Source organism: Protopterus annectens, chromosome 3.part1, assembly GCF_019279795.1.
Source record: "Protopterus annectens isolate FY-2018-M chromosome 3.part1, PAN1.0, whole genome shotgun sequence".
Taxonomy (NCBI): Eukaryota; Metazoa; Chordata; order Ceratodontiformes; family Protopteridae; genus Protopterus; species Protopterus annectens.
In genome coordinates, this window is record NC_056732.1 from 335,580,318 (window position 1) to 335,595,888 (window position 15,571).

Consider the following 15,571-nt stretch of genomic DNA (forward strand, 5'->3'; position numbering starts at 1 on the left):
TGCCACTATTTTGTACACCTAACTTTTCAGCTTCTTTAGCATTTTTCTGTCATACACTACACCTACCAACTCTGCCAGTTGGTTTTAGCCCCTCTGATTCTAGCTTTGATCTCTTCATTCAGGCTTCCTTTCTCAACGACCCCTCTGATACTTGAAGCTAACATGTACCACTGTCTTCTCTTCTAATTTCTCAGCTTCTTCTGATTTCCAGTATTTGCTGCCATTACCAGTCTTATCTGTACTCCATTAAATCCCATGTGCCTTCAGTTTTTCATTCCATTACCCTTTACTTTGCTGAAGTTCCTGCTCAGTCTGCCTGTAATGCCACATTCTGTTTATAACAGTTCTGTTGATCGGTCTCCTGCGACCTGTTGCTGATGTAATCCTTCACCAGTATGAACAGCAGTGGGCTCCGGTTGGAACCCTGATGCATACCCACTCCCACTGGGAACCCCTCTGAGACTGAACACTGGTACTTGAGTCCTTGTGAATATACCTGCACTAGTTTTCCCAATGTTTCTGGGACTTCAAACCACCGTAGGAATGTTAAAATTTTTTCTTGTGACCTTGTATGCTTTAGACTCCATCTCTAGCATCTTCTCAGCCATCTGTCTCGCTGCAAACATTAGGTCAGTTGTGCTACATTCTGATCTTAATGTTAACTGCTCATCTCCCATCTTACTTTGTTACTCTGCATGTCCATTTTATCACTGTGTCCAGAACTTTTTTGCAATGTGAGAGGAGTTTGATACCTCTGTACTGCCCACAGTTGTATGTCCCATTTGATATCCTATTCCTATTTTGCAGTATTCTTAACTTGATGGATTCGTTGCCAAAGGCTGCCCTGACATTCATCCAGTATACAAAAACTTTAATCACTAAGGTACATGGGACGTTGCACATAGGCCAGCAGCTGGTGTCTGCCATAAAAGTGACGTCCGCACATACCATCCTCAGAACTTCTCTGCCGCCAATCTGAATGCCATCTACAGTCTTCAGTCTGCTAGTCCGTTATCTGAAACTCATGTATCCAGCAAAGTGCTCCATTGAGGTTTTCTTTATGTTCAACTACTGCTTATTTTTTTGAGGTTACATGTCATCCAAAAAGGGCAAATGCCAGTGTACAAGACAAATTCCACAAAAACAGCCACAATCACTGTCTGTTCTGCTGAGGGGCCAACCACGACCATAAGTCTTGACCTGTCTGTGAAGCTTTTATCGGAAAGACCTTGCATAGTCTCCTTTCCTCTCATACTTATCTTGAGAATCTGAGACTGAAAATGTTAGTGTGCAACATTATGGAGGTACACCGGGGTCTTCTGCCAAGCCTTCTGTGAATGCTAAAACTTGGGCCTGAAGCTTCAGCTGCACATACCCTTACAGATATTTCTCTTGGGGCTGATGAGGCCTAGAAGACTCATCTGGATTTTCTCATTGTAAGGCTGGTACCACTTTGGAAGACTGCAAGGGATCCTGTCATCTGCATGCCCTCAGAGGGTTTGCAGACGTCCGGATGGAACCAACTGGGGAACAGAGGCTCATCATTTCAGTCTCTCAAGGTGCCCAGTCCCTTTATGGCCCTTGACCCTCCCTTGGAGGTTTCCCTTCCTAGTCCTCATCCTTTTCTGTGGTGAAGAGATTAGAGTGTAGGATTCTTCTGAAGAGGGGGCTTACTCGGATGATGAGTCTTGGCCTATTCTGCTCAGATTACTTCCCCTTTGAAGTATGCTTCACCTGAGGAAGAGTCCGGTGGCACAGTCTGTTGGCGAGGATATCACCTTTGGGGAGATTATTGCCAGGATGAGGGAGAATTTTAAGTGGGACTGCTCACAGGTCTGAGGTGCAGAAAAAGGTAGTATGACTTGCTTCAAATGGGTTCTCACTTCTGCTGAGCCTCTGATTTTTACCTGTTTTTCTTGATTCCTTTTTGCATCAAAGACTCCAGACTCAACCCCCTACCCCTAAAAGGGCAGATAGATCCTATAAAGCTCCAGAGGACTCTAAATTTCTTTAGAAATGTCCATCAGCAGATCCAGTGACTGTTTCTATGGCTGCTGATAAACTTGCTACACTATTTCCCTCCACTTCTCTTCTCTTCTCCCCCTTCAGATAGAGAGCAAGACTGTGGAAAGACTGGGGAGAACTGGTTTATACCTCTGCCACCTGAGCTTTCTGTGCTATTAGTTACCAGACCTGTATGCCCAAGTATGCTTTGGGCTTTTCTTACACTGGCTACTTGGCTTCTTCTGGACCTGCCTGCGTCACAGCTTTCATCACATCTAGGGGCTTCCTCCCAGGTGGCACACCACTCTAAGTGCAGCTATGATGCAGCTGAAGCATCTGCTGAGCAGTTGCTTCTGGCTCTGTTTTGCGGAGATTCTCCTGGTTGAGGCTTCAATCACTTCTGACTTCAAGGCTAAATTATTGGATGCTCCCTTAGATAATAAGGCTTTGTTTGGGGCTGCAGCAGCAGACTTGTTAGTCCTTGCAGGGGAAAGGCAGAGAGTTACAGGACCTAAAATGCATCTTTGTGTGTCCAGTTCCTAAATTCGAAAAGCATTACCCAGCTAAAACTTACTTTTGTTAGGAAACAATCTCACTCCTCCTTCCAGAAGTAAGAGGGGTGGTGAGAAATATACTGCTTCCAAATTCTCTCCGCCTACTCCTGCTCAAAAATGGCCTTTCCTAGAGAAGCCAGGTAATCTGCGACTTCCAACCTTTTCTCACTTTCCACACACACTCTCCTTTCCTGTCCCTTCCGGTCTGGGTGCAAGTACTCACTCAAGATTCATGGGCCTTTTCCATTATCCACAATGAGTATTTCATGATGTGGCAAACTCTTCCACCTTTCATGGTATTCCTCAACCACTACAAATTTTTTCCAGGGGAAACCCCCTGGGAACTTTTCAAGCTCCACTGCACCAAAGAGAAGAAGTTTCTACTCCATGATGTTTCTGGTTCCCAGAAAAAGATGGTCCTTTAAGATCTATTCTGGATCTTTCACACCAACACCTTCCTAAATGTCTCAACCTTCTGGATGCTTTCTCTGCCTGCTTTGTTTCCCTCATCCTACAAGCTTTTATGGTCTCCCTGGCTATCGGGGATGCTTACCTTCACAATTCCGTTCACCCCTTTGTCAGACAGTATTTGTATTTTTCTGTGGCTTTATCACAGTTTCGGTTCTCTGCTTTGCCCTTTGGTTTCTCTGACACCAAGGGTGTTTACAAAATGCTTGGTTCCAGTGATTGCTTATTGTAGACTTCAGGGAGTACAGATCTTTCCATATCTGGATAATCTCCTGCTCCAGGCACTCCTTCCAGAGACTTGCAACAGAATCTCCAATTTACTTTTCCCTTGTTCAAAGACTAGGTTTCACAATAAACATCCAAAAAGTCTTTCCTGACCCCTTCACAGGACAGTGTCTTCCTGGGGTGTAAACTCCAGACACAGGATGTTGGCTTCCCTGCCCCCTCAGAAAATTTGGGCTCTAACCAAATACTTTTAAGACCTCTTACTCCTGCAGTCTTACAGCCAGAGTTTGTACTCCTCCTTCTAGGGTTCGTGGCATCCACCGTCCCCTTGTTACTGCTGGCCAGACTTCACATGAGGAAATTTCAGTGGTACGTCAAGTCAGTTTGGAGCCAGCATGCGCACCCACTAGATTTTGTCCCTCTTCCTTGTCTGAAGAGGGAACTATGTTGGTGTTCAGCTAATTTCCTTGAACCCAGGCCTTCCTCTGCATCCTCCTTCCAGTTAAGGAATTGTTTGGATCCTCAGACATAAGTTTAGGGCAGCCTTTGCATCCTGGAAGATTCAAGGCCTTTGGTCCCCTTCTCAAAGAAAGGAGCACATACACATAAGAGATGAGAGCCCTGATCTTGGCTTTACAGACCTTTCTCTCTCTCTCTCTCTCTCTCTCTCTCTCTTGTCCAGGCCCTCTAAAACTAACACCACAGTTCTTTGGTATGTAAACAAATGGGGGGGACGGGACAAAATCTACCTTCTGTGCTGGCTAGCCTTCTTGACATGGGAATTGGCAACTCTGTACTAGGTCTCCCTTCAGGCAGTGTACATTTCCTCCAATCGGAGTGTAGTGGCAGACACTGAGCAGGTCCATGACTCAATCTCATGAGTGGATGCTTCACAGGGAAGTTTCTGGACATTCTCCACTGGTGGGGTATTAAAGTAGGTGTTTGCCTCCCTTCTGAAAAGACAACTTCCAAAACTTTGTTCCAGACCCTTTGGTGTGGAAGGTGGTCACCTTTCCTTGCTCATGAAAGAGGATGATGTTCTTCATCTCACATTGCTGCAGTCCTTACATATGGGTAGTCCGCTGTCCTCGGTCGGCCCGAATACCAAAGTATAAGGCTGACGTTGGTCAAGGCGCTTAAAACTGACATCAGGACGTCAGGGTATAAAAGCGCATGACCGACGTCATATCCTCAGTCTTTTTTGCCGCATGGTCCGATGCAGAAGCAGCGGTGCCGTTCGGCGTTCTGAAATTTTTCGAGTTTGGAGTTTCAGACCGAATCAAAGTTGGCCAAGTACCCCGTTTGGGAATATTTTGGTTTTTTCTTGCCTCAGTGTTTTACCGGATGTCAGAAAGTGAATAACTGTATTTCTTGTGGGAAACAGATTAACGATAGGGATTATCATTCTTTGTGTATTCCTTGTTTGGGGCCTGAGCACGGCGTTGTTGGGTGTCGCTTTGTGCTAGGTTCAATAAGCGCACTATTGAAGGTTAGATTGTGCTAGGCTGGTCTTCGGAAGCGGTGCAATTATAATATGCCGTCGGATTCTCCGGCTCTTCGAAGAAGCGCAAAGATAAAACAGTTAAACCCAGGCAGAAGAGTCCGTTCGGACGCCGGTTCTTTAGAGTCAGTGGAACCGGTGGTTCACGGAGGCTTCTGGAGTCCCAGGGAGACTTTGATATTGCAGGATGTGGCCTCTCAGGAGGCAGGTCAGGCTGAAGGGGCTTCCCAAGTTACTGTACTCCCTCCCTGCCTAGGGTGGTTAGGCCCTCCTTCTGTTTCCAAGGCTTCTCCCAGAGGCAGGCCAGGTTTAGCTTCTGTTGGTGTCACTCCTAGTGCAGCAGGGTCTGTGCCCAAGAAGCACATGCTTAAAATGGCAGAAGATTTAATTACTCTGATTAGAGGTTCTTTGCCCCCTCCTGATAAGAGGCCTAGGGTGGAGCCAGAGTTGGGGAGTTTTGAGCAGGCTTGGATGTTTCTGAGTCTTCGGCTGAAGACTTGCAGGAGTACTCTCCTTATTCTGATTCTGATGCAGATGATTCGACTCCTTCTGCTTCTCCTCCAGAGGATTTTTCTTTTTCAGAGACTCTTCATTCCATGAGGGAACATTTTAAGTGGGAAGGTCAGGACTTCTCTGATTCCAGGAAAAGGCTTAGGAATTTTTGCTTTACCCCAGCATATAGGCCTTGGCTATACCTCCTGTTCTGGATGTTGTCGATGATGTGTTTCCAGACGCTTCACTTATTCCTGATTCTCTGCCTCCTGCTCCTCTTAAACCCGGATAGGTATTACAGGGTGCCTGAGGCTCATAAATATCTTTATAAGAGTCCTAGGGCGGACCCAGAAACTGTTAGTCGGGGACCTAAGGGTGTCAAGGCCTCTGTTGTAAAATCTGGGTTCCTCCAGATAGAGGCCAGAGCTTTGGATAGATGGGGAAAGAAAGTCTATACATCTTCTACCCTAGCTATGAGGGCTTTGAATTGCCAGTTTCATATGTTGAAATATCAAAACTATCTTCTTTCTCAATTGAAGTCTAAGGTGGATGCTCTGGAAGGCATTGAGTGTAAAGAATTACAAGATTTGGTGCATGTTTCAGAGCAGGTGGGTAAGCATTCTTTACAATGTGGTTTTGATGCTGTACAGGCCTCGTCTAGGGTGGCTGCCACTGGTTCAGTTCTTCTCAGGCACGCATGGCTGAGGGATCAGAATTTATCTGACCATGTTAAGACAAGGATTTTGGATGCTCCTTTACAGTCTGATGTGTTGTTTGGTTCACCTGTGGAGTCAGTCTTGAAGAAAATGGAAGACAAGGCTAAGTCCATGCAGGCTGTTAAAGATTTTTGCAAGTACAGCCTCCAAAGTTTAGTAGGAATTGGCCTGCTAAGGGTGGGCGTATCCTTCTTATGATTCTCAGTCTAGGGGTAGATCTAGATGTGGTAGGGGCAGAGCTCAGAGTTCTTTCAGACCTAGAACAGGGAGTTCACCTGCACAATCTTCGGGTGAGGGCAGGGGCCAGTCCTTTCGTAAACAGGCCCCATGACCTACCTTTTCAGCTGCCAGATCCTTCTTGCCTGGCAGCTCCTTTGGGAGGAAGGTTGGCACTCTTCAAGGAAAATTGGAATTTGATTACCCAAGACAAATGGGTATTGGATATCATACACCGAGGTTACAAGTTTTATTTCCATACCTTGCCTCCTTTCAAAGGCATGCCGGACCTTCCTCCTCAGCAAAGACTAGAGGCTTACAAACAAATTTCTCTGCTACTTCAAATAAGGGCCATACAACCGGTCCCTCTGCCAGAAGTGGGCCTAGGATTTTATTCTCGCGTGTTCCTAGTACCAAAGAAAGGGGACACGTGGAGACCAATCTTGGATTTATCTATCCTCAACACATATCTGGACATTCCCAAGTTCAAAATGTTGACGTTACAACAGCTTTTACCTCTGCTGGGCAAAGATCACTGGATGGTGACTCTGGATCTCAAGGAGGCTTACCTTCATGTTCCTATCAGGCTCAGTTGCAGAAAGTATCTGCTGGACTGGGACTTCTCATTATCAGTTCTCTGCATTGCCCTTTGGCTTATCTACTGCCCAGAGTGTTCGCTAGGTTCTGGCTCCAGTGATAGCTTTCTTCAGGCTAAGAGGAATACAGATCTATCTTTATTTGGATGATTGCCTGATTCTGGCCCAAGGAAAGGACGAACTTCTTCATCATTTACAGTATGTGATAGCAGTGCTAAGATGCCTGGGGTATTCTGTGAACGAAATAAAGTCCAGTCTAGTACCCTCTCAGGACATGTGCTTTCTGGGTGTGAGACTGAATACAGCATCCCAGATGGCCTTTTTGGACAAACAAAAGAATCTTTCTCTTTACTTCCATCAATTCTCTCGTCAGTCCAGGCTGACTGCAAGGACAGTCCTTCAAGCCTTCGGGTTCATGCCATCTTGTATTCTGGTGCTTCCCAATGCCAAACTGCATATGAGGAAGCTACAATGGTATCTCAAAATGTATGGACACAGCACTGCCAAGATATGGACACTGTCATTCAGATACCTTGCATTCAAAAGGAATTTTTGTGGTGGGCTCAGGAATGTCACCTAAACAAGGGACTCTCTGTGACCCGCCAGAGTCAGATTCTAACGACAGATGCCTCAGACAAAGCTTGGGAGCTCATCTAAATGGAAAGTGGGTACAAGACACGTGGCCTGCCAGACTTCAACATCTGCATATCAACTTGAAGGAGATGTTAGCAGTCCAATTTGCATTACTAGCTTTCAAGTTTACTTCTTCCAGGGCAGGTGTTGGTTCTAACAGACAACACAACTGTCATGTGGTACATCAACAAGCAAGGGGAACGATTCTTATCCTCTATGCAGACAAGCAATGATTTTGTGGGAGACTGCTCTCAGTTTACAGCTAAATCTTCAGGCAAGGTTTCTGCGGGAGCACAGAACTCCTTAGCAGATGTGTTGAGCAGACAAATTATGGATCCCCACAGTGGAAATGGATCCTCATGTATTTCAGAAATTGACAGTGTTATGGGAACTCCAGACATAGATCTGTTCGCTTCTCCATTAAACTACCAGCTGCCAAAGTTTTGCACAAAAGGTTTCATCCCACAGCTTGGAAAGTGGATGCTCTCTCATTCAATTGGAGCAATCTTCATGTGTATGCCTTTCCACCTCTGCCTCTCCTCCCAAAGGTACTCCTGAAGGTCAGACAGGACAAGCCAAAGATGATTTTAATAGCTCCAGATTGGCCTCGACAGCACTGGTACTCATTACTGAGAAGTCTGGTGGAGCCTCCATGGCCTTTGCCTTCGATTCCACACCTGCTGTCTCAGGAGAACAGTCATTTGCTCAATGTCAAACTTCACTCTCTACATCTAACAGCCTGGCATATTCTGTTTTAAACCCTGGAGGGTCTCAGCTTCCACAGCAAGTTTTGAATGTTATTTTGGAGGCCAGAAGGCCTAGTACAAGGAAAGTGTCAGATAAATGGAGGAGATTTTTATTTTGGAGTACAGCAAAGGAATTTGATGTTTCTAAGCCTAATTTAAGTGTGGCTCTTCAATGTCTTACTGAGTTACTGGACAAAGGTTTGTCCTTCTCTATTAAGGTTCATGCTGCAGCAATTTCTGCTCACTATGACTGTGACCCACCATTGTTTTCTCATCCTTTGTTTAAGCAATTCCTTAGAGGGCAAAGAATATAAGACCCCCAGAGCTCCTACTCCTGCTTGGGATCTCAATTTTGTGTTAGAAACTCACTCTACAACCTTGAGCCTGCAGCTACTGCCGAGTTGAAATATTTATCATGGAAGACTGCTTTTGTTGGCCATTACCTCTGGAAGGGTTTCTGAATTACAGGCCCTTACGGGTTGAGCCTTTCTTAATTTTCCATAAGGATAGGGTATCTCAAGTACTAATCCTTCCTTTATGCCTAAAGTGGTTTCTAGTGTAGCTTTAAACCAAACTATTCATTTGCCTACTTTTTATGCAAACCCCCAAAATAAAGGCGAAAACATTTTGCATACTTTGGATATACACAGGCAGTTGCGATATTATTTGAGCAGAACTAAAGGGTTCAGGCAGTCTCAGCAGTTATTTGTTTCATTTGCTTTGGGTTCTCAGGGCAAGCCTGTTTCAAAACAAACTATTTCTAAGTGGATTGGGTTTTGTATTGCTTTCTGTTATTCCCATCATGGTAAGGAGATTCCAGCTGGGATTAGGTCTCATTCCACTAGGGCTACTGCCACTTCTACAGCTTTTTTAAGGTGGCAACTAAAGATATTTTGGAGGCAGCTACTTGGAGTTCAGTGCATACTTTCTCTAAGCATTACCACCTTCCACTTTACTCTAAATCTAGGGCTGGTTTTGCCACTGCAATTTTACAGGGCATTTTGGCAGCTCCTAATGCTTTATAGTTTTGCCATCCTCCCTTACCTCTGCTATGGGATTCTACCCATATGGGACTGCAGCAATGTGAGATGAAGAACATAGTACAGTTTTGTACCTACCATAAATGTAGATGTTCAAGATCCACATTCCTCCCTCCTTCCCTCTGTAGTTAGAGGTGGTTGTGTGGTTTGGGTTGTGAATATTGTAAATATTGTAAATAGGATTAGTGCAGGGTGGTTGGTTGGTTTTGCTGTCTTTTGGTTTTGGCCTTTCTTTAGGGCCTTCTGACATCTGGGGCAAGAAAAGACTGAGGATAGGGTCATGCTTTATACCCTGACGTCCTGATGTCAGTTTTAAGCGCCTTGACCGACGTCAGCCTTATACTTTGGTATTCGGGCCGACCGAGGACAGCGGACTACCCATATGTAAGGACTGCAGCAATGTGGATCTTCGAACATCTACATTTATGGTAGGTACAAAACTGTACTTTTCTCTCTGCGCCCCCCTTCCCTTTTATTCAGAAAGATCGGAAGATTCAGCTGACAAACCAGAAATTTTGTTGGTGACTCCTTTTGGCCAAGGCAGCATTAGTTCCCTCTTCTGCATTTAGCCAAGGGCAGTCATCACAAGTTAACTCACAGGGTGAATCTTCTCACACAAGACAAAAGAATGTTTTTCACCCACACATGTCAAATCGTACATCTGGCACTATGGGTGATGGGCATCTGATTCCTTTCAGACTCCTCTTTTCAGAGGATGTGCTTTGGGTTCTGCAGGAGGCCAGAAAACCCAGTACTAGGAAATCCTACTTATCAGATGGGGAAAACCTCTTCCATTTGGTTGTCTTTCTCATAAACTGGACAGAGTTTCTATGGCTGTGTACTCCTGGTTTTATTTTACTTGTGTGAACTGCTGAAGGCTGTTAGCTTTTTCCTCTGTTAAAGCTCATGTGTCAGTTATTTTCTGCTTGCCTGCCTTTGCTTCCTCCTTTGGCCTCTAAACTGGATGTGAAACTCTTAGGTTTCCTTCATATCAGACCTCCCAGGAAGTCTGTTCCTCCGTGGGATCTCAATTTTGGCATGGAAAATCTCACTGTGGCTCCTATTGAACCTGCAGCTACAGCTTCACTACAGCACTGTACTTGGAAGAATGTATTTATTATTGGCTCTCACGTAGCCAGGAGGCTGTCTGAACTTTAAGCCTTGATGCCCCCCCCCCCTTCCTGGTTTTTCATAGGGATTGGGGTTTCCTTGTTTGCTAACCCTTTTTATGCCCAAGGCTTTGAGTGGCAACTCATTCAGTGTATTAATTTGCCCACTTTTTCCCCCTCCACAATCATCTAGTGAGAGAGTTCTACACACCTTGGATGTGCATAGACCACTTGGCCTTGGTTTTTAATCCAAATAAAATATATCCGGAAATCTGATTTGGCTTTTTGTTTTCATCCCAGGGCTCTGGGATTGCCTGTATCCAAGCAGACTATTTCCATTTGGATTTCTAAAGCCATTTTTGTTTTTCATGGTAAGAGCCTTTCTATTCTTAAGGCTCATTCTATGAGAGCTGTGGATTCAGATGCTTTTTTCAAAGGTTTGGATACAAAAGACCAACTTGTAAGCAGCAACTTGGTCTTCTGTTCATACCTTCTTATGAGCTGGATGGCATCTCTAAATTTAGAGCTGGCTTTGCTAGAGCCATTGTCCATGGTTTCATAGAATGTACCTCTGCTAATTCCTCCTCCCTTCATGAGCTTTGGTACTCCCTTGTGTTAAGAATACTGCAACATAGGAATAGGACATAGATTAGTACTAAGCTAACTGCCCTTGCGAGCCATTTTAAGCCTAGCCAATTGTCCCTTGTGGGACTCGAACCCTGCACCTTGTGTTCGCAAGGCAAACACCTTAACCATTAGGCCACCCTCCCAACAGAATGGTTTTGTAAAATCTTGCCATAACTATAGATGCCCTTCTCTTCTATGTTGCAGTATTCTACCCCTCCCACCTTTCCCGTGGTGTTCATCTTTTTCCCTGGATGTATGCTTGCCTTTTTTTTTTTTTTTCTCCCTTAGGCTGTTCTGGGGCATTTGGTTCTGAAGATGGTATGTGTAGGCATCACTTTTATGGTTGCTGGCCTACATGTGACATCCCATTTAAGTCTTGTATGCTGGCCGAATGTCTGGACCTCCTTTGGCAGTGAATCCCTCATGTTAAGAGTACTGCAACATATAGAGTAGGACATCTATGGTTTATGGTAAGATTTTGCGCAACTTTGTTTTTTTCTTGTACAGTGGCACGCGTATGGTTATTCTCCAGTCATCTGGAATACACATTTCTCTCCACACTGCTATGAGTACCCTCAGGAGCCATTTTTCCCTGTCTCGCCCATAATCTTTATCATATCTGTTATGACTTCATCTGAGACTGCTGCTTTTCCTGACTTCATTTTCCTTAGTGCTGTTCTTCAGTGGTGGACTCCTCTCCTGTCATAGTAGGCTGTGTCTGGGGTAGTATTGCTTCTATTGGGTTTTCTTCGTAAGAAGCTGCTGGAAGTATCCTTCCACTTACCTTTGTCCTGTGGACTTGTGAGCAGGTTGTTGGTGGCATCCCTTATGAAGGGTGTCTGTCTTAATCTTTCTTTGCCTTGCAACCTGATTAGTTTTTGTGCCACCTATTGAGTACCTTTCCAGAAGCAGTTAGTGCCTGTGATGCCCTGCTGTTTGCCATCGCATCTCCTTTCTTAGCCTCTTAGTCTACCAGTATTCCTTTCTAGCCTAGTCTACCTTTTCTGTCTTCCCACTTTTTTCTGCACTCATTTATTTGATGACTTTCTGGACTTCTGCATTCACCACAAACATTCCTTTATACCTTATTTCCATACCTGTATTGGCCACATCTGTGGTCCTGACCTGTTTTGAGGAGCTGCTATTCTTCAGCTCTACCAGTTTCCTCCTCTTGAGGTGCTAGAGCCCTGAGTAATTCTTGAAATGTACTTGCTCTCCATTCAACTTCCAGGTCTTCAACCTGGTCTCTGGCCACTGCTTGCAGCCGATTGACAGCCAGTGGCTTTGTTTATACTGTTGACCAGTTGTTTCACTGGGGATGACTCTACAATCGCTGATTCTACTCCAGTGTTTTTTCCGTACTAGGGGGAAGTCTGCCTGAGTTGCATGTTGGCCCCTCTTGTATGTGATCTTGTGATTGTCTGTCTGTCTCTTTCTGAACCATGTGTTGGCTACTGTCGAGCTGTTTGTCAGACAGAAGTCTAGTATGACCTGTCCTTCTCTCTTCCTGTTGCCCCACTGATCTGTGCCCAAGCAGTTCTCTTATCCTGTTCTGTCTATCCTGATATGTGCATTCAGATCACCCATTATCAACTCCAATTCCTCTTGAACTGCTTTATGTAGTAGGTCCTGCAATTGCTGTCCGAATAGGCTGAGATTATGAATGCTGTCATTAGACTGGAGTCTGACTGCCATGAGTCTGTCACCAATTCTGATATCCCTCACTGCTTTCTGAAGCCTCTCCCTCACCGCAATTTCCCCACCATTTCTAGCTTGTCCTCTTCCTGTGTAATGGACTCTGGATCCAAAGCCAAATGGCTTTGGCAGAATGCCCTTCCAACTTGTCCCTTGGATCCATAGGATGTTCAGCCTCCTCTTCTGTACCATCATGTCATCCACTTCCAAGCTCCTCCCTGTCAGTGAACCCACATTGATTGTAGCAATTTTTAGTTTGTTTGGCAGGTTGATTGGTTTTGTCCAACTTTTGCTGAACAGGGCTATCCCAGGTAACCCAGGATGGGCACCTGAGTACCTGGACACTAGCCAGCTAGTAGCTTATTGACCCAGGGCTGCTGGACTTTATGGTGGGCAAACACACCCCTCTCGCAGCATGAGTCCCTAGCATAGGTCAGAGTGGGCTGGGTCCTCAACCCATTTATCACCAGCAAATACTCATTTGGCAACATTAGTCAACATGACCAAATCAACTAGAGCCATATTTTGCACTGTCAAGTGGCTAGCCTTTCCACAGCACACAGACTGATTCATGCTGTCCTGTCTTGAGGATACTGTACACCACATTAGATGTCTAAAACAGTTGGTTTGTGCAGCTTTCCTCCCTCTAGGGCACCATGTTGACTCTGTGTTGCTGCTGACCACAGCCTCATTGGTGAGTTTGAGATGGAAACACTGTGCATGTTTGTTGGAGGAACCCCACAGAGAGACTGGGAGAACATGCAAACGTCAAACATTGACTGCAGGTCAGGATCGAACCTTGTTCATAGGAGGTGAAGATCTTTGCCAACAGGTCCCTTCAAAACACTTATTTACTGACCTTAATGATCAGAAATGTCCTTGTGTATGCTGAAGTTAAAATTTGCAGTGGTTGGTTGTGTACCTGCTTAATTTAGCTCAAGGAAAGTTTATAATTGGAGGAAAGAGGAGGCAGATACATTTCCTTCAGGAGTGGCGCTGTGGTAGCGTTGTCGCTTCACAGTTGGACATTGCCCGTTCGATTCTCAGAGCCCATTCTATGTGGCGACATGCATGAATGGGCATTCCTTCGTTGAAGGTTGTGCGTTAGGCCCGGCAAGCCAGCTTGTAAAAATCTACTGCCAATCATTAGCTGACTGGAGTTCCGCTGTGGCGACCCCTAACCGGGAAAAGCCGAAAGACGCAACAACAGTATATGCTATATATTTTGTAGAGAAAAAAAAAGCTTCCCCACATTGTCGCCTTATTTGAATGGCCTTTATATTCCCTCTGGATAAGAGCCAGTCATGGAAAACCATGATTGTAGTCATTATCTGGCCCAAAACACTCGATTGCTGGCTGACATGTATACTTGTAGATACAAGAGCTTGCAGTACCTCCCTCTGTGGATGTGCATACATCCCATGAAGGTTATCTCGTGGACATGGTTTTACTAGATGGTAACATATGCACTGCATGCATTGCTAATCTCTGCAGTAAATGTTAGCATTGCAGTAGGATGGATCTCTTACCTCGTCCCATGAATGATCTGCTTGTTCATTCTCACCAACTACTCTTCCTTGTTTGCTGCTCTAGTGCCTGGACACAAGTCAGCCCTTGGTTATCTTGGTCACTGACTAGGGTTTGTCCATTTAAGATGTAGAGCAAATATATGATGCAGGTTTGTCTTTGCACATAGTCTGGTATTCTGTTTAAATATGCATTTAAAGTAAGGGTACTGTGAACATGGCGGACTTGTTTTGTGCTTCCACTCCCCCACAATATTTAAATGCAGCAAATGTTCTCCTTTTCAGGGCCACTGTGACTAAAAATCTGTCCCTGCTTTTATGTTTTGGGCTAAACCATATAGATATCTAACCTCCAATAGAAACCAGATTGGTCCAGCTCATTGCTGCACGTTCTCCCGAGTAAAAAGCGCTACTGTCCCTAGGGACATGTACCCTTCCTGTTTCTCTGGTACTTTCTTGGCTAGCCTCCAGTGGTGTAGATGGGGCACCCTTACTTGGTAGTGGTGGCTTTGACAAACTTTTCAAGGATTCTGTCTTTCAGTCTACCTGGCCGTTTGAACATACGGCTGCAGTCTGAATATGTTGCTTTAAACACCTTACTTTAATTTTATTTTTTGAAGTTTAGACTTTAGGTTCACAAATTCAGAAGTTAATGCATTTACTTTTTCATAATTATTACAAGAGCTTTTGTTTACATGCAGTTACACTCTTGGGTGTGTACATAAATGTAGACTAGTTTAACAGGATAAGCTTTTTGACTTTAAACATGGTTGTTTGCAGACTGAACTGGAAAATCCCTCGTATATTTATTTTTTATTAATTTTTCAAGGTACCAAAGTGATTGCCTGAAGATAAGAAACCACTGCAGTGACTGCAGGATAAAAATACTCTTTTTGCCTCCCTTTGGAAGTCTGCGTCATTCTGATTCTGGTGAGTGAGACTGTTTAATTCATGTAAAAGCTTGTTACTGCCTCTGGATAAGTGAACCACATTACACCTTTTATTTAGAACATACCGCAAGTTTCCTTGTTTTAAAGATAGTAGATGAGCAATGTTCCACAGCAAACTAAAATTCTTTGATAATCATCTTCATGCATGTGTCACTGTTTCCTTTCCTGCTCAATTTCCCCTTTGTGATCATTTGTCTTGTCCTTGTGGAGTAATAAGTATAATTGGTATGTAGTCCAGGATATGTGAGCTTGATTTGCACATTTTAAATTAGAACTGTTCTTTCAGTACAGTTTTTTCTTTTCTTTTGTGCAGTATATTTTCCAGTTTACAGCATACAGAAATTGATGAGAATTTTGAGATAATGTCTCTCCTTTCTCTCCTCCTGTGGTGTATTTGCGCTAGGCACACATGTTTTGTATGTCACCTCTTCATCTTGCATTTGCTTTAGCATTCAGGTATGAAGTCCTCTCCA

General features: G+C 44.5%; 1 protein-coding gene across 2 annotated transcripts in view; it reads left to right on the forward strand.

The window, feature by feature from the left end:
* The window catches only part of SNX10 (sorting nexin 10), a 654,311-nt gene that overhangs the window by 68,612 nt on the left and 570,128 nt on the right, over nucleotides 1-15,571 (forward strand). Inside the window, exon 2 of one of the 2 annotated variants that reach the window (XM_044066784.1) lies at nucleotides 14,978-15,078. The exons of the other annotated variant lie outside the window; for it this stretch is intronic. The gene's annotated coding sequence lies outside the window, so the exon portion shown is untranslated. The remainder of the gene's footprint in view (nucleotides 1-14,977; nucleotides 15,079-15,571) is intronic. 2 annotated transcript variants of the gene reach the window in all.